Genomic DNA, 23,561 nt, shown 5'->3' with positions numbered 1-23,561 from the left:
CTCATGTGTGCTAGATCTTATTAATTTTATGATAGTTTTGCTGTTTGAAGTTTTTTTTTTAAAGTTACTCTTGTATGCACTGATATGCTATAGTGGTTAAGAATAATGTGCACTGGGAGGTCCCTGGTTTCAAATCTTAGCTCAGCCATGAAGTTTCTGGATAACTTTAGGCAAGCAGCTTTCCCCCCTTGCCTAATCTCTCTCTGTCTGCAATACAATGATGATAATGTCAGCCTACCTTATGAGGCTGTTGTAAGGAATACATAAAAATGTATAATGTTATATGGATGGTAAACATTACTGGTAAAAATATTATAGACATGTCTTGGGCATCTCTCAGGGGCATGGATTGTTCTCTCTGAGTGTTGCGTGTGTAGCCTGATGTTTGGAGATTAATAGTGCAGTCATAAACAGGACTATACATCCTTCTATTAACTTCAGTGGACTTAGAAGGGTGTAACTCTGTTTAGGGTTGCATTGTAAACCTCCTAACTTCTCCTCCAAGTGCATAATATTGTAGCCTTTCCTCCCTTTTGAAATCTCTCCTAGGTATGTAGTTGTGTTGTTTCTTTTGAAGGCAGGAACTAGGAAGGAACAAAAACTTCTCTTTACCCACTTTTTGAAGCAGAATAGTAGTGATCTTAGAACTGGCAATCTCTCACTTACTTGTTTTTACTCTTTGGTTGCCATCCTCTACTTTCTTCGAGTATCTCTGAATTTGTTTTAAGGAATAAAATACATTTCTGAATATTTTTTTCTCTTGGTATATTCTAACTTGCAGGACACAAAATAGATGAAATCTGGCTACTGCTAAAAGTTTCTTCAGCAACACTTGGTAACTTAGACCTCTTTGGATTGTTACATAAAACAACATTTGTTATCTTTGAGAGATAGAGAGATGCTTTTTCTTACAAGGTCATGTGTAAGAAAATACAGCTTAATTTCTGGGTTAGACTATTTTTTAAATGGTATGTCAGGCTCTTATGTCATATAAAATAATTTCTCCTCTAGAACTTCCGTAGTCTTGTGTTGAGAGGGATGAAAATAAGCATAGAATAAGTGTGTGTATTTCCTTTAAGTAGTTCCAAAATACCTTTGCTTCTTGGGGAAGGAGGAATTGTTGGAGATGTGATACAGTAGTAAAAGATAGAAGTTTAAGATCTGATATTTGCCGGAGTGTTGAGCTAAGGACCATAAAAACAATTCCATTGGAACTTATATAGCTGTATGTTCAAGAATAGGTGAACTCAACTGTCCAGTGGGGAGAGAGCAAAAAATCAGAGTTCAAGTCTTTGCTGTGCTGTAGACTTGTTAGGTGGCAAGTAGTTGGCTCTTGACCCCTGCTCACCTGCTGTAGAGTGAGAATAATATTGATCCACCTGTCATGTGATGTTAACATTAAGAGCTAGTCAGTAATGTAAACAGACTGTAAATAAAGTAAATGTGGCATTAAAAACTTTGGGGTTATGTGACTCCATTTATCTTGAGTTTGAAATATCAGGTGCCATCCTCCTGTTAAACTTTGAAAGCCCAGTATTCAAACTAGCCCCTGTCTCCATTCTTCCAAGGTTCCCCTTTATTTGTAATGGTTTGCCTCTGAAAATTGCTGGTGAACATCTAGTTGCAAGGAATGCAGGAAGTGAAGAGCTGTATGTCCTATCTGATTTCTGTGGAGCACCTTGTGCTAGTTCTAATGACACTTCATGTTCTTGCTTATATATGAAACCTGGTGCCTGCTCTGCTTCTGCAGAGCTGTAGCTTAACTAACCGACAACTGTTATGTTGGCAGTTTTAAGAGTTCTGCTTTAGTCTTAATACATGATGTGGGTTGAAATCTAGTGCAGGTGTGAGATGAGTGTTTTACCAACACAGTGGGGTAACAACTTTCTTGATACGTTTGCCATACATAGAACAAAGTGTCCTGCAAGTGTACTTTTAAACTTGTTTTCTTTCAACTTTAAGTACTGGGGGCACACCCCTGATACATCTAGCCCAAGGTTTTCTTTGCAGCAGGCAGCACAGGTGAGCATCAGTGTAATTGTATAATATCATGGGATAATATCTGTGCCTTTGTAACCAGTTTGCATAGTTATATAGTGTTCTAGTTGTTTTTGATGAGGGCATTTGTTCTGATTATCTTAACCTTTAAGTGATTGCGTTTTCTAAATACTTCTAGTCCTTTTAGAAACCTAAATATGAACATTAATCACATTTATTACTCTTTCTTCCTTGGAATTCTTGTTGTTGCATGTGTGGCTCATTCCAATGTATCTTCATAACAAACCTGTGAGGTGGTAGGTTACACTGAGACACTACGGTTGGCCTGTAGCTGCCTAGTGAGCTTGATGACTGAGTAGCATTTTGAATTCCTCATGGCAATGAGCATCAAAGATTAATGGTGTGGTATAAGAAAGTATTTCTTTTGTTTAAATGTCATTAAGTTCTCTTTTAGCAGTCTATTTTTGTTAGTGCCATATCCCTCCCCCCATGAAAGGCGTTCTATAGCCTGATGTTGCTCCTTTTGTATGCCACTGAACAGCTCTTTTAATGTTCATAAAACTGTGGATTGATGGTGAATATTTGGCTTAATTTTTCAAAGAAATGTGTACAGGGTGACCAGTAATGCAGGATTTCTCGTGTGCTTTGGTTCCAATTGGTTATACTAAAAGTCAACATTGTAAAATGGGTTGGTTGTTTTAAGACTATAAATCAACTATGGTGCAATCCTTTGCAGCTCTAGACAGTTCAGCATAACTTTTCCCTCTTTCCCTCAATGCCTGGCTTACTGTTACTGGATGCTCTTGGGAGTTGTATATGATGGCTTTGGCTTCAAGTAACTGGATTGGCTACATTTTGCAACATGTAAGAAAAGGGAAGTATAAATGAAATAAGTAAATATTCAGCAAGAGGTATGGTAGTGAAGAAGAGAAGTTAATGCTGGCCTCCGTTGGACCCACACCGCACTTTACTCTACTTGTGTGCAGGACAGTTTCTACCTAAGATTTTCCTTGAATCTATACTTAGTATTCTGGATTGGGAGTTTATTTCTGAGTAGATATTCTGAGAGTTGTGTTCCTAAGTGCATGTCTTTTACATAGAGTAACTGAATAGGCTAGATATGGAGTAATTTTCTTTCATGAGGACCAATGTGGTGTAGCAGTTAAAGAGTCAGACTAGGATATGGGACACCCAGGTTTGAATCCCCCTCTGCCATGGAAGCTTGTTGGTTGACGTTGGGCCAGTCACACTGTCAGTCCAACCTACCTCACAGGGTTGTGAGGATAAAATGGAGGAGAAGAGAATGTAAGGGGCTTTTGGGTCCTCATAGGGAAGGAGGATGGGGTAAAAATGAAGTTAATAAAAAATTGTAAACTGTATTTCTGCATGATTTAAATTCTGATGAATGCACGAACAGATTTACTAAATGGAGTATTATTCCAATTGAGCCTTAGAAAGTACTTAATAAAGGTTTTCCTCAATGACTTTGTTCTTCTGTTATCTTGAAATAGATGTCAAGTTCAAGTCTTCATAGCTGTGATTGTTCACCAGTGGTCCTTAGTTCCCTGGTTTAAGAGGATAACTCAATAACTAACTGTTAGGACCCCACCCCCTATAAACCATATTTCTCCAGGAAAGACTTCAGAGTCTTAAGGAAGAAATATCTTCACAGTTCTCCCTAGTAACCTGCCTGCAATTTGATACTTTGAGTTGGCTGGAAATAGATTAGGGACGGTTAGGCAGGTTAGGCACCTGCAGCTCTACTCTTCTGTTCTCATCCTCTTCCCTCATTTCTCAGATTTGCCTTTTCCTTTGAGATAGTATAGGGCTCCTATACCCAGACTACATTCTTATACCCCAGTAGTAGTGCTAAGGACTGTTAGTTGTGGTAGAATGCTGAGCCTGATCTCATAGGGAGGTCTTACAATCATATCAGGAAGCCCAAATAGCCTTGATCTGGCTTGCCTGCAGGTGAGGAAAAGGTGTAACAATTTACAGCTTTGTTTTATGTAGGTTTAAAAAAGTTTCAGACCTTAACTGAACTATATCAGCATTTTAAGGTGGTTGCTATAAACTGTAAAATTGGTATATACAAAAAAAAAAGGTCTCATGCTGTCAGTTTTGTCTCCCAGTTTCAACAGTGACACACAGTAAGCCCAGGGTAACACCTGATAGTAGATTCTTACCAGTTTCACTTCTAAATAGTAGATTCTTACCAGTTTCACTTCTAAATTTTCACTTACATTATATTTTTCCTGTGTCGTTTGTTGCAAATGCAGGTTAATAAAAACCTGATACAAAGTAATAAAACATCTGGAAATTAATAATACTTTGTGAAAATATATTGTGTTTAGTGGCACAGTCAGACGTTGAGGTTTTTCTTAAAGTTTGAGTCTCCCTGTGCTGCTGCATAAATTATTATTTTTGTTCCCTTTCCAAGGGCAAGAGCCAAACTATTAAACTTGGCTTAGCAAATGCAATAGGAATAACCTCCCAGTGATTCCATGATGTTGAGAATGTTGTTAGGCATTTCAAATGCTAACTAAAGTTTTAGAGAGGTTTATTTGAATAACAATTGGCTTTCTTGCACACTGGTACATTTGCTTGGTGGTCTTGAAGTCTGAAATTATTCTGATCCTTTCTTTAATCTGATGATTTGGGCATTTTTTTATGCAGTCCTTTGATTACATGCTTAATAAAGGAAATAATGGCTTTAAATATCTCATGTACTTGATTGTAGTTTGAAGGGGGAACCAGTTTTATATTATTGGACAGAAACTTCTGTTTAATGAGAACATATTGTAACTATTAGGAACATCAAGCTACAAGTGGCTCAGTTAGGGTGTGGCTTATACTGACATTATTATTAGGCTAGATACCGAGCTGTTTCTGTGTTAGTGGACGTGTATGGATTCCATATGTGGTAGGATGGGTTGTAGAACTTTAGATTGCAAGGGGGGTGGTGTCACATTTTTAATACTTCCCATGACAAACTCCCTGGTACAGGAAAATTAGCCTACCATGAACAAAAGTAGCTTAATGCTTTGCATGCTGTGCTAATTTTCTGTTTCCAGGGAGTTATTAATATATGGAAACTGTGAATAATGTAATCCTTTCACCTATCAAGTAAAGTAGTACACCTATCACCCCAGAGCTCTATACATAATTTTACAGATCATTCTGTAATTCTTCAGATTCAGGCTGCTGTAGTTTGTTCAAACCTCAGTTTTATGTTTGAAAGCAGACTGTGCAACAAGCATGGGTTTGTTGGATTAGCATTCATTTATAGTTTTCCAGGCACCTGTCAAGTGTTTTTAGAAAGTGGGCATAGCCTGGTGGGCCTCCAGTCCAGCAGGGCTTCTGATTGGTCATTGGAGATCTGATTGGCTGTACAGATTGAAATAATATTTCAGGAATAGCTGCCCCCACAGTATTGCTTTTATTCTTTCTCACTACTCTAAGTAAATTAAAAAATATTCTACTTGTCCTCTGCACTTCGGCTTCTTCTGAGTGTGTATCCACCTCCTGTGGTGGTGATTTTGTGTTTGTGCCACCACTCTGTGCCAGAATTCTAAAGGTGCCCATAGGCTAAAAATGGTTGGGGACTTGTTGTCTATATCCTTATGTACAACAACTTATTGACACATTTGAACAGAGCCTTCTGCAGATACCACCCTGGAGTTGGGCCAGTTCAACAACTGCCCATGCATATATTTTCTCTGTAGTAGCCCCCATCTTATGGAATGGATTGCCTTAGGAGGTCAAGTAAGCTCCCATTCTTCTGGCCTTCCGCAAACTATGCTAGACTGAATTATTCAGGAGGGCTTTCTACTCAGATTATAGGGCTTTGTCATAAGTAATAGCTCAGAGAGATATCTTGGTAATGGACAGTGACTATAGACTAGGCTATTGGGTACTGTCTGCTGATGTAGATATGTTCCTACTGGGTAGTTTGATGTTGCCAAACATGTCATGCTAATTACTTATGCTTTAAATTCAGAGAAGTTTCATCTTATGTGTTCAGTTTCTGCTAGTTGTTCAAATTTGAGGTTACTATACCCTGTTATATCTGTTTTCATCAAATGTCCAAACGGCTGATCATGTTTTATTTTTGCTCTGTGAATGTCCTAGCTATTCACTTGCAGTATGTAATCCGCCTTGGATCTCAGTGAGAAAGGCGAACTGTAAATAAACAACAGCATTAATGTTACAGAGTCTGTCTCCAAGATTCTTGTCTTGCATTTTGTACCATAGGGAAGTTAGACTTCAAAACTGGAAGTAGACTGAAACATCAGTCCTTCTTGCCGACTGTCCAAGCCAGTCCAAATTTATTTTACATGAAAAGTTCTCAGACTTTTCTTTCCTGGTGTGTATTGAACTTTCATTTCTTCAGATAATACTGTCAACTTAAGTCTGGTCTTGCAAGGCAAGTCCTACCTAGGAATGCAGCTTCAATTATGAAAGTGTAGTTATCATGCAACTAGAGTGGGTTTTTAAAACCTTTTTCACAAATAATAGTTTTAAATCTCCCTTTCCTCCCTTTACAATTTTCAGCTGAGCCTCTTGTAGGTTTTGCATCCTGTGGCAGTTATAGAAGACTTTTCTTATTTATTAAACATTTGTATGTTGCTTTTCCACCCAAGTAGTATTTCCAAGGCAGCAAACATTAAAGCTTTTCAACATTAAAACATTTAAAATTACATGTAAAATAATTCAATAAAAATATATGAACACAGATAACACCAAATAAGACAAAAAAAGGCTTCACCCTGTGGCTAAAGACAACAATAGAAGAAGCTCAGTGAATTTCCCTGGGGACGGAGCGCCAAAGTTTTGGCACCATGACTGAGAAGGCCTTTTCTAGAGTTACCATCCATCTTGCTTCAGGTGGCAGGGGCACCCAAAGCAGGGCCTTCAATGATGACTGAATGGCTAGGTTCATATAGGAGAAGTTGGTCCATAAGGTATCCTGGCCTCAAGCCATATAGGTCAATACCAACTCTTTGAATTGGGCCTGAAAGCAAATTGGGAGCCAGTGTAGATGGAACAAAACTGGAGTGATCTTGTTCCTACAACCGACTCCAGTCAACATTCTGACCACAAGAACGGTGTAGTGGTTAAGAGTGCGGGACTGTAATCTGGAGAACTGGGTTTGATTCCCCACTCCTCCACTTAAAGCCAGCTGGGTGACCTTGGGTCAGTCACAGCTTCTAGGAGTTCTGTCAGCCCCTCCCACCTTACAGGGTGTTTTGTTGTGGGGATAAGTTAAGTTGTCCTGAAGGGCGGTATATATATCAAATGTTATTAATATTATTATTAATATTCTGTACCAACAGTACCTTCTGAACAATCTTCAAGAGCAGTCCCACTTAGAGTACACTGCATTAATCTAATGTAGATGTTTCCAGAGTATTTTGCATTGTGGACTAGAGCAGCAGCTGCAAGGGTAACAGTGCTGTGAGCAGTTTTTGTCTTAAATAGAGGAGAGGACTGGATATGATTGTCTACTGTGGAACAGCTGAACGGTGTGATCTGTTTTCTGTGGTGCAGCCATCTCAGCATTTTGCTTGTTTGCAGTCTAAGGTTCTAGGTGGTCAGATGTCCATCCTATCCTTTCTGATTCGTTCTTTGGTTCTACCCAAATACTACTTGCACACAAAATGTCCTAGCTGATCTGTCAACGCTGACGCATATCAAGCCTCCAGGCAATGAAATTGTATTGCTCATTATAACGCATATACTTTTCTTGGATATGACTTTTGATCTCAACAAGAACTGCTGGAATTCCTCTGTGGTTCTAATTGCCACTGATAGGGAGGAGCTATCCAGAGACTGAAATTTCATTGCCCATCAGAAATTGCCTTGACCACTCTAGAAGGAAAATAAGCTGTTAAAGCTCGACTCTCCATACTGTAGTACATTGCTTCCGTAGAGTTGCAGCTGCATAGCCCATTTCAAACAATTTCATCAGCAGTTCTGTGAACTTAAGACAGGCAGCTTTCAGGCCCCCACAATGTCCCGCAACAATTGCAGATAGAAGCCAAAGGATTCACACTGCCTCTGTTTCGTACCATTTTGGTTCATAGTCTTTTTCTCACAATAGCTCTGTTGTCCGTTTTTCTTATAATATATAAATTGGCTGTTTGTAAACTGGCTCTTGTTTTGCCTTATTGGTAGCTATTCATCCCTTTTTCATTTGGAAATGTAGAAAGGGGAAGGGGAAATGAAGAATACCGAAAAAGGAATTATTTTCTTGCGTGGATACTAGTCTCTACAACCATTCCCTCCAGAGCTGTGGAAGGATAAAACTGTAGGACTGCTATTTATGCACCTGGTCGGTTTTTGCTGAAAGTCAGAAGAGATTCTGAGAGCAATTCTGTGAGAGAAATCTTTTGGCTCTGCTCTGAGAAAAAGTCAGGGATGATAGCATTTCCTAACTGGCATTTGAGATGTGTTCTATAAAATGGTTTAGAAGGAGAATATTATAATTTATATATCAGAAAAAGTGCCACAGTTTTGAATTTCATGTTATCAGTACTGCTGAAATACTACTTGATTTCAATGACTTTCTGCTTTTTATCAATTTTATGGAGGTTTCAGCATAGCACTTCACTTTGATCTTCAAATCTGTCACCTGAAAGTAATAGTTTGGGTATCCCCCTGTGAAAATGCATGCAAAGAGGTACTTTAATTTATCTAACATAATTCTGTCATTCAACACATTTTGCCAGTTATGTGCCAAAACAATACAGTGTTTGCTTCCTGGAAAGCAGTGAGACCGCCAAAATACAGAAAGCCCTGTGAATGGAGGGAAAGCTTGACTGGTTTTTTGTTTCTGGCACAGTCAGCAATATCTTAGGACCAAAATGGCTAGGGCAGTAACAGGGTAGAATTAGTTTTAAGTCGAGGCAATTAAATCAACTTCATTAGTAAGCTAGACACTTGATTTAAAATATTTCTTAAGCATGCATGGTAATTGGTTGCTAATAAGTAAAATGTTTTGCTTTGCATCTAAATTGAGCTTTTATGCTTCTAGATAGTATAATTCAAAATCTCAGGTCACGTAGCCCATGTGCCTTTTGCATTATAGAGTTTATACATGTTTAAAGACAAGGAAACAGTTGTGGAATTAAGGATTTTTATTTGGCTTTCTCTCCATACATCTAAGCATGCTAAATAAAACCACTTGGAGTATCCAGCCAGGTTTTTTGCTCAGTCTCACCCAGTTCCCCTCCCTGTAACAGTCCCTGTTCATGTAGGTTCTGTGATCCCTGGCATAGCCTTTTTTGTGGTCAAAGAGGATCCTTGGAAAAGCTGGTTGGATCCAATCCACTTATTCTGATTACTTCACTACTTAAAATATCAGAAAATGACTGGAGAGACCTGAATGCAATTTCTCACTTCTCTGTGAAATTCATTGGGTGATTTTGGACAGGTCACTGTTCCCCAGTCTAATGGGATGTTATTCTGAGGGTGTGTGTGTGTGTATGTGTGTGTGTGTATGTAATGATACATGCTTCCCTGACCTCCTTGAATGAAAGGTAGGATAAAAATGTAATAATAGTAAAAAAGTTTAAGTGCCCAGAACTATCTAGATGCTGGGATTAGAGTGAAGGATATGGAGAAGGGGATGGGTTTAGACCCTTTACTACTTTTCCTGCCGTAAGATCTTCCTCTCATGGAGGATCACCTCTCACCCATCCTCCTCTTCTTCTGGAAGTGGCTGTTTCTTGATGGGAACCATCTGTCAACCAGAAACCTCAACAGGCAATGCCTTACCTATTTTTCTGAAAAATGGGTGAATGCCACGTTGGGAAACAGTGCTTAAAAGAGCCACAGGTAGATCTCAAGCCATGAAGTGAGTATCACTGGTGAATACTATGTATTTTGTTGTTGTATTATTATCCTACTCTCAAAGCATCATGCTACTTACGTAATACTATTTTCTTCATTGTTAAACATACCATGTTCAATACTTTTTGCTTTATTTCAGATTTCTTATAATCATTATCCTATAGCATTGCATTGCTTATGTCTAATACCATTGGTTGCGTTGACTTACATTGTGTAATCTGCCTTGAGTCTAAAGTGAAAAAAGTGGACTATAAAGTAAATAAGAAAAAAATATGGAAATGTAAGGCAGTATGTTGATAGTCCTTAACATGCACAATGATAAATTCAATAATGGCTAGGATCACTTGATTTCAGATTTCTGATTTTAAGCCCTTGGTTCCAGTGGCAGCCATGAGGTGGGGCAGAAGGCAGTAAACTATGTTTGAGAAATGAGCAAGAGGCAGGAAGCCATTACTGGCAAGCATCTATTGGAAGTAGCGGAGGAACTGGGTGGTTTGCACAGTGCCATGAAGGTATGTCACTGATGAATAGATAGCGGATTCCCTTCCCTCAGTAACCACTTAGCAGGGAGATTGGTTCGTTCTCTCTTGCCCTATCTTACTATTTGCCACAGCTTGGTTTCTTTAACATGGAAAAACTGACTTTAATAATAATAGTAACAACATTCGATTTATATACCATTCTTCAGGACAACTTAACGCCCACTCAGAGCGGTTTACAAAGTGTGTTGTTATTATCCTCATGACAAGCACTCTGTCAGGTGAGACTGAGAGAGCTCCAAAGAGCTGTGACTGACCCAAGGTCACTCAGCTGGCATCAAGCGGAGGAGTGGGGAATCAAACCCAGCTCTCCAAATTAGAGTCCTGCCACTCTTAACCACTACATCATCAAACTAACTTTAACTCAGTATTTCAATAAATAGTTATTAATTCAATTTTAAATGGTTGAATGTGGAAATTTCCATATTTGTATTATGCTCAGATTTCATCTTTAAACTACATGAGAGACTGAAGTGAAGAAAAGTGTGTGTGTGTGTGTGTGTGTGTGTGTAAAGTGCTGTCAAGTCACAGCTAATTTATGGTGACTCCATAGGGTTTTAAAGGTGAGAGAAGAATAGAACTGGTTTACCATTGCCTGCCTCTGTGTACTGACCCTAGACTGCCTTGGTGGTCTCCCATCCAAGTACTAACCAGTCAACCCTGCTTAGCTTCTGAGATCTGATGAGGTTGGGCTAGCCTGGGCCATCTAAGTCATGGTGAGAAAAGAAAATTAAGCTTTAAAATGTTAGGTTTTTTAAAAAAAAATCTGTTTAACTAAACTAATTTTAAATAAAAACTAAATTAGAGGGGAAAAGACTGCCCTGAACTGTAGCAATATATTTGAATATTCTTTTTGTCAGTTAGAAGGGCTGTGTTAATCATCCTTTGAGACATCTTCAGTCACACACGACCATACATTCCAGAGAATTTCTATTCCTGTCAACGGGAGCAGTCTTTCATGCAGCAGCAGTTCCTTTTGCCAGAATTAACATAGCACTGCTCAGGATAGGGAGGAAGTAGACAAACTATTTATATCTGTATTTTTAATTATAGTGATTGCTTTTCTGATAGAAGTGACTCTGTTGGACAGAGATTTGCAGTCTTGTTAGGACAAGCTTTTTCTACTGGTTGAGCCCCTCCCCCAGTATAAAATAAAACATATGATTTATCTCATGCAACTCTCAAATGCTGATCTTTAGCTTAAGATAGATCTCACCATTCGCACAAGTCCATCTTTATTTTTTTTTTGTTTTAGGTTGTTTTTTATGAGGCAAGAAAGAAGGAGGTGGCTTACATGTATCAGACTGCAGTGGGCTCCTGGGTCTGAGGATATTTATCTGCCCACTGTTTTTTAACCTCTCCTTTTCTTTAGGGAGCTCGGAATAATGTACATGTTTTGTTCCCTTCTCTGTTTTATCCTAACAACATTCTTGTGAGGCAAGTTAGGCTGACAGTATATGAATGGCCCAGGGTCACTCTACAAACATTAGGGTTATGCTTGGTTCAGATTTCAGGGATGAGCTGGATTTCCTTGGTCCTAGTCCATCCCTCTAACCAACTATATATCACACTAACTAATGGAATAAAAAAACAAGTGGAAATTCAGTAGTTGTCTTGTTGAATTAGGCACTGTGCACTTTCACTGGTTGAGGGTATGCAGCATTTTATGCTGTGCTGATCTTGATGGTGGGGCAATTTGGTCTTAGAGAGCAGCCCAATCCATCAAGGCACACACTTTCAGGAGTCAACAGTCATGTTGTATCTTCTGACACCTTGTCTGCTTTTGGAGGTCTGCTTTGCCGGTTGTTAGGGTTGGTGTATATTAATGGTGTATAATTGTTTGCATCTGTGCATCAGGGTAGAAAAAAGCAGGGTAGAAAAAGCATTGTGAATAATACTGACTTTTTTAAATGCTCAGTCCATGGGTGTTCCACAAAAACTTACACTGATATGCATTGGCAGGAGGACTAGTTAAAAAAAGTCTGTGGGCCAGTAATTTTATGGACAGTGTTGATATTAAATAATGGCATTCAGGTTGGATCCAAACAGCAGCTTAGGTTTGTAAAGCACTTTCATTAGTCTGGTGGAATTTTTAATGTCTTTAAAAACTGGGCTGTCCTTCCCCCTTGTAAGGTTTACTTGTTGAAGATTTGTAAATACAATAGATAGCATTTTGGATCCATGTTAGTGCTGCTGTTCTTGTAATGGAAACTTAATAAACAAACTCTGAAGCCAATAGCTACCTCATAGAATGTGGACATATTTATGGAACAGTTTGTTTTGGGTGGAGACAGCATAAGAATGATTTGTGGCAGTCGGTATAGTATAATGAGATGGGGGAAGAACTCACCCTTGTGAGCATGGTCTGCCCCAGCTGGAGCTGGATTAGGGTAGTCGCTGTGTTCCAGCTCACTCATCTGACAGCAAAACCATGGCTCTGAACAGATGGCCACCATCTGTGCTGAACTCTGAAAACCCCAGTGCCAGAAAATTTAGTCTGAATTTGCTTCACTGGCTTTGCGAACAGGTGAAACAATTCCTAATAACCCAGTGTATTGAACAAATGACATCCATTCATGAGTTTCCATAATAGTGACAAACAAAGCAACAGGAAGATGGAATGGTCTGGGTGCAGTTTTAAACAAAGTAGATGGTAGCATATTGGTATCTGGGCTGAAAAAACAGAATGTATTTCTGCTATGGGAGGACATGGAATTTGACCATGCAGGTATAGTTGGAAAATGTGCATGTCAGAAACATTGTTTTACTTGCTGATGAAAGGAACAGAGGATAAGGCATTACAAACCAAAATACGTGTCAAATTGTGGTTCTTTCAGTCCAAGAGAGAGTCTTCAAGAGGATGTCATAAACAAATTACATTCCTCAGCAGGAAGCTTTGCAGTGATGTTGCTGGACTGGAACAATCAATCAGTATTTATGGTTTATAAATACAAAGAACTCTGATGCTAGGCTTGAAAACAGATGTTTGCTCCAATCAAGAATTGTGTCCAGGAACACTGGAAAATAGAAAAGATGGTTCTTTTTCCTTTTTAAGCTTTTGGTAATGCCACAAGTAATTACTGTAGGTATGTGGACTAGGGGTATGCAGGGCCACGTTGCTTCGGGTTTCCCGCTTCGGGTTTACCCAAAGCGGGGGGGAAATCCGGAAATACCTTAATTCTGAAGTGGCAGGCCACTTCAGAATTAAGGTATTTTACTCACTTTGGTATGCTCTGTAAATATTCGGAGCATACTGAAGTGAGGGGGGGGGAACTCCCCCACCCCCACCGAGTTACCTGGTGGGAGGGTCTTTGACGGCGGCAGCGCGAGGCTGCTATGGCCTGGAGCCAGCTGGTTCGGCTCCTCTGCCGCCATGCTGCTGCACCATCACCTGAGCCTGTGGGGTGGTGGGGAAGGCTGGAGCCGCCGCCACTGCCACATTCCGGCCCTTCCTGCCCCTCAATTGGCCACAGTGTGGTGCCGCCACAGCGGCCATTTGAGGGGCAGGAAGGGCTTTCTCTGCCTCCTCTGGCCCTTTCTGCCCCTCAAATGGCCGCCAGCACGCCGCAGCCAATTGAGGGGCAGGAAGGGCCAGAGGTGGTGGTGGCAGCGGCTCCGGCCTTCCCCACCGCCCCACAAGCTCAGGTGGTGGTGTGGTGATGCGGCTGCAGAGGAGCCGGAGCCGCTGCTGCTGCCGACAAGGTAGCTGGGGCTGGGGCTGGTGGGGGGGGGCTGGGGCTGGTGGTGGGATGATGTTTAAAGGGCCCCGCCGCTGCTTGCAAGCAGCGGCGAGGCCCTTTAAACTCAGCCCCGAAGCATTCGGAATGCTTTGGAAAGCTTTGATTAGGATATCCCTAATCTTTATGGATTGGGTCTGATTCAGGTAATTTACCCAAATCAGAAACCCGAAGCGCACACCCCTAATGTGGACTAGGAAAAAAGGCTGATATCTTTTGCAATGCTGTATTAAAACTTCCAGTAAGGATAAATGAGATGAAGAATAAGCAGCAAAATGTACACTATCCAGCTCCCGCTGGTGAATTGCTCTCCCTCCTGATGGTAACCTGAATATCACTGCTTTATTGATGGTAACAAATTAGTTAGTCTGGGTTCACATATTGTATGTAAACACTGTCCATTTTGCCAAAGAAGATCGTAAATAGTTTTTGAGAGAATAGGTGAGAAAGGCTTGAACCATAAGATACAGAGGCTATGAGCCAAAACCCCTTTTTGCCTCTTGGTGAACTGAGAGTGGTCCTATGTCATTCTGTTACTACCTCATAGCTATATTGAAGAGAACTCTACCCTCATGCTAAGCTAAATTCATCAACTAAAATATTTTCTCCTAATGCCCTGAGGATGATTTATTTGAATTTCCAAGATGTTATTCACCAATTTTCAGAGCACCATGCAAAATAGTTACATTGTGAAAAAGAATAGAATCATTAGGATTGATCCAGTGTGGTGTTTCCACTGGTGCAAGGACTTCTGCTCACTGAGTATGACATTCTTGTCTCCTCCCTCCTCTGGCAGCCTGAAATGCATTTCCCGAAATCTTGTTCCTGGAGAAACAGGGACCCTCTCCCAGGATTGGGATTTTGGGGAAGGGGGCATTTCAGGCTGTCATAGAAAGAGGGAGCACCTCTTACCCATTGGGTGGAAGTCCTGGTGCATGCTACACTGATTCCAACTCAATAAAATTAGGAAATACAGAAAATGGTAATCAAGTTGGCAGGTGTAGTTATAAAATATGATTTAAATGTCAGTTAAAAATAATTAGAATTTTCAGTTGTTTTTGAAATGTTTGAAGAGATGATGGGTCTAAAACGATGTTCTGACGAAAGCATTCCAGAACTTCTGGGTACCCATCAAAAAGGTTATTCTGAGTGTAGTGATTATTCTTTCCTCTTTATATGGTTGAACCTGAGGTAGGGCCTCATTTGTTGATCTTGATGTTTGTATGGGGGGGGGGTGTCATATGGAAGTAGACACTTTCTTATTCAACTTAATTTGTACATTCAAACTTTTATACCTGTGACAGTAGGAAACTTCATTTTAAAAACAGCCATACTACTGGGGTGGAATTACCTTCCAGTTTGGCTCACGTGTCCTGCCTGCCTTCGTTCCTTCCCAGCAGTTAGAGCACTGTTTATCAGTTCATTTACTTAAAGGCTTAAAAGGCTGCTACTAGTTCTTCTCTGTACTATAGCTAGTGTGCTCTGTTCATATATATATAAAGTTCTGTCATGAGAAAGGTGACTTGAATCCTGCATAAATTCTAAAAGTTAAGCATATTTGCATGGCTTCTTATATAGCAGCATAATTCTGTTGGCATTATGGTTGGGAATTGCCAAAAAGTGGGGCAGTCAGTCTGACACAGCTCATTGGAAACCATTTCTTTTCTATGTTTCTTGACTGTGGAGGTGTGCTTTCTTTTTAGATAGTTTAGTCATTGTCAACCACGTGCTCCATAATTTCTGGGCCTTTTTGTTTTGTCCATGTATTCATCTGGATTTTATTTTGTGATAGAATTTTCCATTTGTGATGCCAGTTGGTATCTGTATATAAATTTATAGTTTTGAATTGTCTAATAGCTGCATTCATGTATAGCAACATAATACTTATAAATAAATTGACAGGTTGCTAGCCAGCTAAACAGTTGGCAGTTCTCCATCAAAGTTCAGTGTTTTAGTTTTGTTTTTTGCAGAGTGACAGTGGGTTGCAAAGTGAGCGTTTGAAGGGTTCTGTTAGCTTCTGTAGCTTTCTGTTGATGTGGACCGAGTTGATAAGAAGCAGAATGGATCCTTCTGAATCTCTTCCCGTTCACAGGAGAGGTTTTTAGGAGTGCTCGTCTGTCTTTGACTTATTCTGCTTTCCTGTACTTGAGGAGGGAGAGTGACAGAAATAGAGACTGAAACTATATTTGAGAGTTGGATGTTGCTAAATGTGGGAGTCCTGTGATTGTGGGATTCCTTCTAGCTTTTGTGACAAAGTGCTGTTAGAGTTCCTCACTGTTGACCTTTTGGGTTACATTGAGCTGTGTGGTTATACTGCTGAAGAAGTGCATGTGTGGTTGGCACTGTACCTGAGGATAAGATGTAGATCTAATAGGACTATGAGGAGAAGTGGGTTTGGATTAAATAATTGCAGTGCACAGATATATGTGTGTGTGCGAGAGTGAATGGCAAGATTTGGAGGAGCTGAGGTTTCTGAGGGAGAAATGTACACAGAAAGCCTGGTAAGAATTTTTCAGCCTGTAGTAATTAAATGTGCAAGCCTTTAAGTGCATCAGAGAGAACTAAACATTTGAGGAATTAAGGCTCATGATATATCAGTTGCTGTGATTGTATAAAGTTGCCTTATATTTAGTCAGACCACCGATTCCTCTAGCCTGGTGCTGTGTGCTATAGCTGCTAGTGTGTCTATCCAGTGTCTTAGGTGCAAGTCATTCTAGACTTGCTTCCTGAGATCTTATTTATTTATAGTCCGCCTTTCAGACTGAGATCCCAAAGCGGATTACAGAGTGCAAGTGAATCAACAGCTAGGACATTTACTGAGCAAAAGACAGCATAATAACAGTCTTGGCTGAAACTGTCAGAGATGGAACCTAGACCCCCTGTATGCAGGACATGCACTTTGCTTCTTAGCTCCCCATTTTAGGGAATTCTTAATAGAAATTTACATCTTGGTTACTATCAGCCATAAAATTGTTTTGGAAATGTTGGTTTTTATGTGATAGAACATGTTCAGTAAACTAAGCAATACTTTCTTTTTTGTTTCGTTCAGGAAAAAGCTAGTAAATATTATTACCATTTATCTGTGTTACAGCCAGTGTAAAAATTTTGAAAACTGTTGTTTTTAATGACCCAATAATTTCAAGAAATGGTCTAGCTCTGAGAGGATATACCCCAATGAGCTATAACATAAACAAGAGAATTTTCTGATAGCTGACCCATGGACTTGTAGTATATGGAGACACCCACTGACATGAAGTAGTGAAAGGAGGACAGAGAGATTTCTGGTGCTTTTCTAGGCAGTGAATGGGAGAATAAGGATTTCAAATGCTTTGCTGAGAATACTGTGGTATGACTTTAAACTGCCCTTGTAAATATCTCAGAAACCTGAAAGGAAAATCTGTTAACCTCAGGCAAAGCCTCTCATTTTAGCTGCTTAGGGCAGTGATATTTGATTGTTACTAAGATCTTGCAGGTTTTTTTTCTTTTCTGCACTAATCTGTATTAGTGCCTAAGGTGGTATTGACAAAGCCTGCTATAGCCTGGCTCTTTGTCCACCAGCTCACTTTATGATTTACCTCTTTACTGCTGAAGATGCATCTACTTTTCTGAAAGTAAATGCCCTCAAAATACAACTGTATCCTCCAGTCCTGAACATATCTTTGGATTGGGGAGAGAATTAGGGAGAAGATGACTTGGAAAAGCAAGATGAAAGGTGATAAAACATTTGGGAGTGATTTGGTCCTTGAAAAGCCAGCATAATGGGGCTAAGAACTGCTACAGTTTTTTGACATAACCATTGAGCAAATTTCTAGCACTTCGAGCTGTGCTTTAGATACTTGGAAAAACATGAAACCAAATTTCCAGCTATTGTGCAATCATGTTTAGTTGGCATATCTGCTTAGCATCTGCCTGTGAATCCACTTCGTAATTGTTGACTAAATGTGCTGTGCTGTATAGTGGGAGGAGACAATTGAGGACTGTGGTGCAGAGCAGATGCAGCAGTCACTTAACAGGCAGGTTTCTCTGAACCTCAGTAGTGGGCATGCTGTGTACTAAGGAGACAAATCTTAAGTGACTTGACCATAAGAAAACCAGAAACACAAATATAAGGTGAAGAAATAAGCAGGTAGGCAGCTATGGTTGTGAGAGTGATTTAGGAGTTATATAGTAGATCAGATGAATATTGTATTATTAATTTGTTTAAAACATTTTAAAGCTGCCTTTCTACCTAACATAGGGTCCGCAAGGGAGCTCTGCCATTCTTGATTGTTTACATAATTTTCATAGTTTAAGCAAGCGGTATTAATGCTTTGCTTTGTGCTTGTTTGATCCATCAAAAGTATTTGCATTCTGTTCAAGTGTCTAGAATGAAAGATGAAGCACTAAAAAAGCTAGAGCAGGAAAGGGTTTATTACAGATTAAGGATCACATCAGGATGACATTGTCAAATGCTCACATACTTGAGGAGGAGCTGTGGCTCAGGAGTAGGTTCAATCCCTAGCATCCCCATTTCACAGGATCAGGTTTGTAGGTGATGTACCTTTGGGACTGCCTCTCCCCATATGTTCCCCGGAGGTCACTTTGATCAGCTAGTAAGCAGTTGCTGATGGTCCCTGTCCTCAAGGAGGTCCGTCTGGCCTCTACCAGAGCCAGGGCCCTTTCAGTCCTGGCTCCGACCTGGTGGAACTCTCTATCTGAGGAGACTAGGGCCCGGCGGGATTTGTTATCTTTCCACCGGACCTGCAAGACGGAGATGTTCTGCCAGGCATTTGGTGGGGGCTAGGCTGTCCTTTTGCCGACCATACCACTGAAGACCGTCCACCACCCATGCAGGAGCTCATAAAGTGTGACGCAGGATATTATGTAAGAGCCAAACCCTGCACCTAAAATGCTGAATTTTAATATTTATACCCGCCATTTGAGAAATTTTATTGCACATGGAATAATGTTTTAAATGTTTATTTATAATGTTTTTATTGTTTTAAACTGTATACTATAAATTGTATGTTGTTTCACTGCCCTGGGCCCGTCCGACGGGGAGGGCTGTCTAGAAATGCAGTCAATCAATAAATGTGAAATACATCTGCCTGAGACCCTGGAGAGCCACTTCCAATCTGAACAGACAAGACTGACTTTGATAGGCCAGTGGCCTAGTTCAGTATAAGGCAGATTCACACATGTTTGCAACCAATAAAGCTAGATTTCTTTTTCATTTAGTGAAAGTTAGATTATATCAAGCACTTCTTACGCTGTCAAAAACATGCATGTGACCAGTGGGCTGCAAGTTAATCTCACCTCCCTCCTTCCCCATCTTAAATGAGAAGATAAAGGTTGGTGTTTGGGAGAGAAGTTCTTAAGTATCTCGAAATATTGAAAAATATTTAACTAGCCACCCTATCTAGAGAAGATAAGACTGGAATCAGACTTTGACGGGAGGGAAAACTTGCTGTTGTTGAACTGTTCTCCCTCTGAGGCGGAGGACATCTTGGGGTGATTCCCACCATCCAATCAGGGAGGCAGGAACTCAGTTATTTCTTCCTGTTGGAGTGTGGGTCACCCCTCCTCTCAGTTCTTTCCTGCCTCCAGGGAGAGCAGAAGCCTACAGCGAGCTCGCTGAATCTTCTTTCACTTTCACTTTCTTCACTTCTCTTCTTTTCCAACTACTACTTCTACTTGGCTTGGCTGTTTTCTTCTTCTTCTCCTTTCCCCTCTGCCTTACTCTACCCTCAAGAGCAAGCTCGGCTACTGGTCGGAAATGGACTCTGACATGAGCTTCATGGGGGAAGACGGAGAAGAGATGAGCCTTCATGCGAACGCCACGGCTGTGGTCGTTTCGCAGCTAACCAGTGCAGTCCTGCCTTCGCGGCTGGAGTCTGCTCCCGGTACCGATATGGCTCTGGAGCTGTGCATTCCTGCTAAGAAGCCCAGACGACAAGCACCGGAGGCACAATCATCGGTGCAGCTCTGTTCCCAGATTGAGCAACATGCCTTGCAGCACTCAACCCAAAAGGCGGGAAAAAGCAGTGGCAAGCACACCAAGCTGTGAGCGGGCAAAGAGGACGTGCTGACCAACCTCCCGCTGGAAGAAAGCCTTTCCAAGCCCGCAAGTGCATCCCATCACCCACAGAGTGCTGCGACAGAGAGGGGTAATGTACTCAGCAGTGTCGCGACCCCCCCCCCTTCTGCTGAGCTCCTTGCCCTTATACAGCAGACCATGAGGGATGAGTTTGCAAGGCTCTGCCAGCTACCCTCCAGGGCCAACAGTGAACTGTCCTCCCCTCCTCCCTCCCCCATCCGAGGCAGCTCAGGGGAAAGACCTAGAAAGCCCACCTCCTGGCCCACTAAAGCTGCTCAGAAGGCTATCTCAAGTAAACAGACCACTGCAGGGTCTCAGTGGGGGGAAGGGATGTCCTCTGACAGTGATAACCGGGAGGAGGGTGAATTCCTCTCAGAGGAGGAAGAGGAGGCCATTTCTGCTCCAGAACAGCCTGACAGGCTTTTTAAGATGGAGGATTACCAATTTCTCCTCTCCAAGTCTCTAGCAGCTCTGGACTTAGAGGAAAAAAGCAGGGGGTGGGTGGGTGGGGAGGAGGATGAGAACCTTAAAGTAGGCAAGGTCAGGCCCAAAGGGTGTAAAGAATTTTTTCCCAGGGCTAACACTACTGAGAAAGTGTTCACATTTCCTGAGTATTTCGAAAGACAAATGAAAGCTAAATGGGAAATGCCAGCTGCCAATAAGCAATGTTCTAATGCAGCCAAAAAACTGTATAACTTACCCTCTTATGCAAACGAGTTGTTGCAGGTACTGAGGATTGATGCACCAGTAGCAGCCCTGCAGTCATCAGACCTTCTATCTGAAGACGGTCAGGGTTCCGTCAAGGACAGCCTAGATAGAAAAGCGGAAATTTCGCTCAGAAGGGCTCATGAGGTGGCGGCAATGGCCATCAAGGCATCAACCACAGCGTCCATTGTGTCAAGAGCATCGGTTGTTTGGGTGCGCAAGCTACTGCAGCTAATTCCCAATGGTAACAGTCGCCTACTGGAAGGAGCTAACAGAATCTTTAAAACAAGCACTTTTATGGCAGATGTGACCCTGGACGCCATAACTTTTTGTTCACGATCCCTGGCATCGGCGGCAGTAGCTAGAAGGCTCCTCTGGCTTCGAGCATAGCAGGCCAACATTCAATCAAAGTTCCTCCTAGTGGCATACCCTCTTAAAGGCAACAAGCTCTTCGGGGACTGCCTGAACAAAATTCTTGTGGAAACAAAAGACAAGAAAAAAGCGTTACCCAGAACCCTGCACAGGACTGACAGATGCCCCTTTGGCATGCAGTCCTTTCGGAACTACCATACCCTGGCTAGACCAAGACAGGATTCAAAATGCCTGCCCTGGAACAACTCCTAAGCAGAGTTTCAAGCATGGACCCTTCAGAACCAAATCCAACAGGCAGTACCAACCCAGAGGAGACAGACAGGACTTTGAGACTAAGACATCCAAATCCTGACTCCTGTCAGGAACCGGTAGGCGGGGGAGTGCTTCATTTCCAACAAGCATGGATCGATTCCAGAGCAGATAAATGGACCCTAGAAGTTGTCTCCAGAGGCTACTCAATAGAGTTCGAAACCTATCCTCCAGACAGATTTGTCTCATCCCCCCCTACGGAAAAATGCACAAAGAAAACATATTACTCATCAGGCAATCGACCATCTGCTGAGGATTCAAGCAATAGAATCCGTCCCTCCCCAGGACCAGGGCAAAGGAGTTTACTCCATCTTTTTCACAGTCCCAAAGAGGAACGGAGATTGGAGAGCGATTTTAGATTGGAATTTCTAAGAGTAAGAAGATTCCAGATGGAGACACTCCAGTCTATATCAGAAGCCCTCCAGCCAGAAGAGTTTATGATGTCAATAGACCTGATGGAGGCTTATCTTCATATCCTCATCAATCCATCCCATCACCGTCACCTGTGCTTCCACGTCAACCACAACCACTACCAGTTCCGTGCCTTACCCTTTGGGCTGGCCACAGCGCCAAGGGTCATCACCAAGGTACTCATTAATCCAGTAGTCCGATTCAGGGAAAAAGGAGTCCATTTTCATCCTTATCTGGACGACATCCTCATCTGAGCCATCTCGCGAGAGAAAATTCCTACAACATCATGACTTCCTGTTAAACTTGGAAAAATGCTCACTTCAGCCCACTCAGACTATCTAACACCTAGGTCTGGTAATTGACACAAAAAAGTGCAGCTTCTTTCTGCCTCAGGAGAAAATACAAAAGACCAAGGACTTAATAAGAGCAGTCCTCCAGAGCAGGTCGGTACCACTGATGACACTATCCAAACTCATGGGCACTCTTAACAGCAAACTGCAAGGCCATTTACTGGGTGCAACTTCACTCTCAAGATCTAATGTCGCTATTACACCCTTACCAATTTCTCCTCATGGCGAAGTCACAGATGTCTATAGACTTACCTTGTAAGGTCAAACAGAGCCTGTTGTGGTGGACCAAGGACCAAAATCTGAGACAAGGAAAGAGTTTCCTGACTCCCCAAGTAATACAATTGTTCACGGACGCGAATCTCACGGGATGGGGAGGGTCCTTGGAAGGAATTCCGACCCAAGGCTAGTGGTCCCCAGAGGAGTCACGTCTCCCAATCAGTGTTCTAGAGTTGAGAGCCATCAGGCTGGCCTTAATCGCATTCTCCAACAAGATAGTGGGACGGAACATTTTGATCCATACTGACAACGTGTCAACAAAGTCTTACATCAGTCGACAAGGGGCGACCCGTTCGTCAGCACTCATCAAGGAGGCGACCAAGATCCTGAGCTGGGCAGAATTCCACCTAAAGTCAATTCGGGCAGAACACAAGAGGGCTGGACAATGTGCAGGCAGATTGGCTGAGCAGACAAGCCATTCAGCCAGGGGAGTGGGCTCTCAAGAGAGAAACCTTTCAGACAATAGCGAATCATTTCAGAATGCCCATAATGGACTTGTTCACATCCCGCTTGAACCATCAGGTTCCTCGGTTCATGTCCAGATTTCAACACCCACGCTCAGAGAACATAGACGCATTCACTTCTCAGTGGCCTCAGGGCCTCCTGTACTCCTTCCCACCAATACCGATCATTCCAAAACTCCTCCGAAAGATACGGGAGCAGGGAGCTCAAGTCATACTGATAGCCCCATGGTGCCCGAGGCATCCATGTTTCTAGTCTCTACAGAAATTGGTGGAGGCGCCTCCTCTACCACTTCAGACAACCCCGGACCTGCTACATCAGGGGCTGATCTGGCATCCCCGCCCGGAGCAATTGTGCCTGACCACCTGGAAATTGACAGGGACTCTCTAGCTGGCTTAGGTTTCCAACTGAGGGTAGTCAGTATAATACTGGCTTCAAGGAAGGTTTCGACTATAAGAATTTATAACACTAC

At 41.8% G+C, this 23,561-nt stretch overlaps 1 protein-coding gene across 1 annotated transcript in view; it reads left to right on the top strand.

Moving 5' to 3' along the window:
- KAT6A (lysine acetyltransferase 6A) overlaps positions 1-23,561 on the top strand; it is a 68,881-nt gene that overhangs the window by 2,239 nt on the left and 43,081 nt on the right. The gene's annotated exons all lie outside the window — the stretch shown is intronic.

The sequence above is a fragment of the Eublepharis macularius genome, chromosome 14 (assembly GCF_028583425.1).
Source record: "Eublepharis macularius isolate TG4126 chromosome 14, MPM_Emac_v1.0, whole genome shotgun sequence".
NCBI classification, from domain to species: Eukaryota; Metazoa; Chordata; class Lepidosauria; order Squamata; family Eublepharidae; genus Eublepharis; species Eublepharis macularius.
Note: the sequence above shows the minus strand (reverse complement) of the source record. Positions and strands in the feature narration are given on the sequence as shown.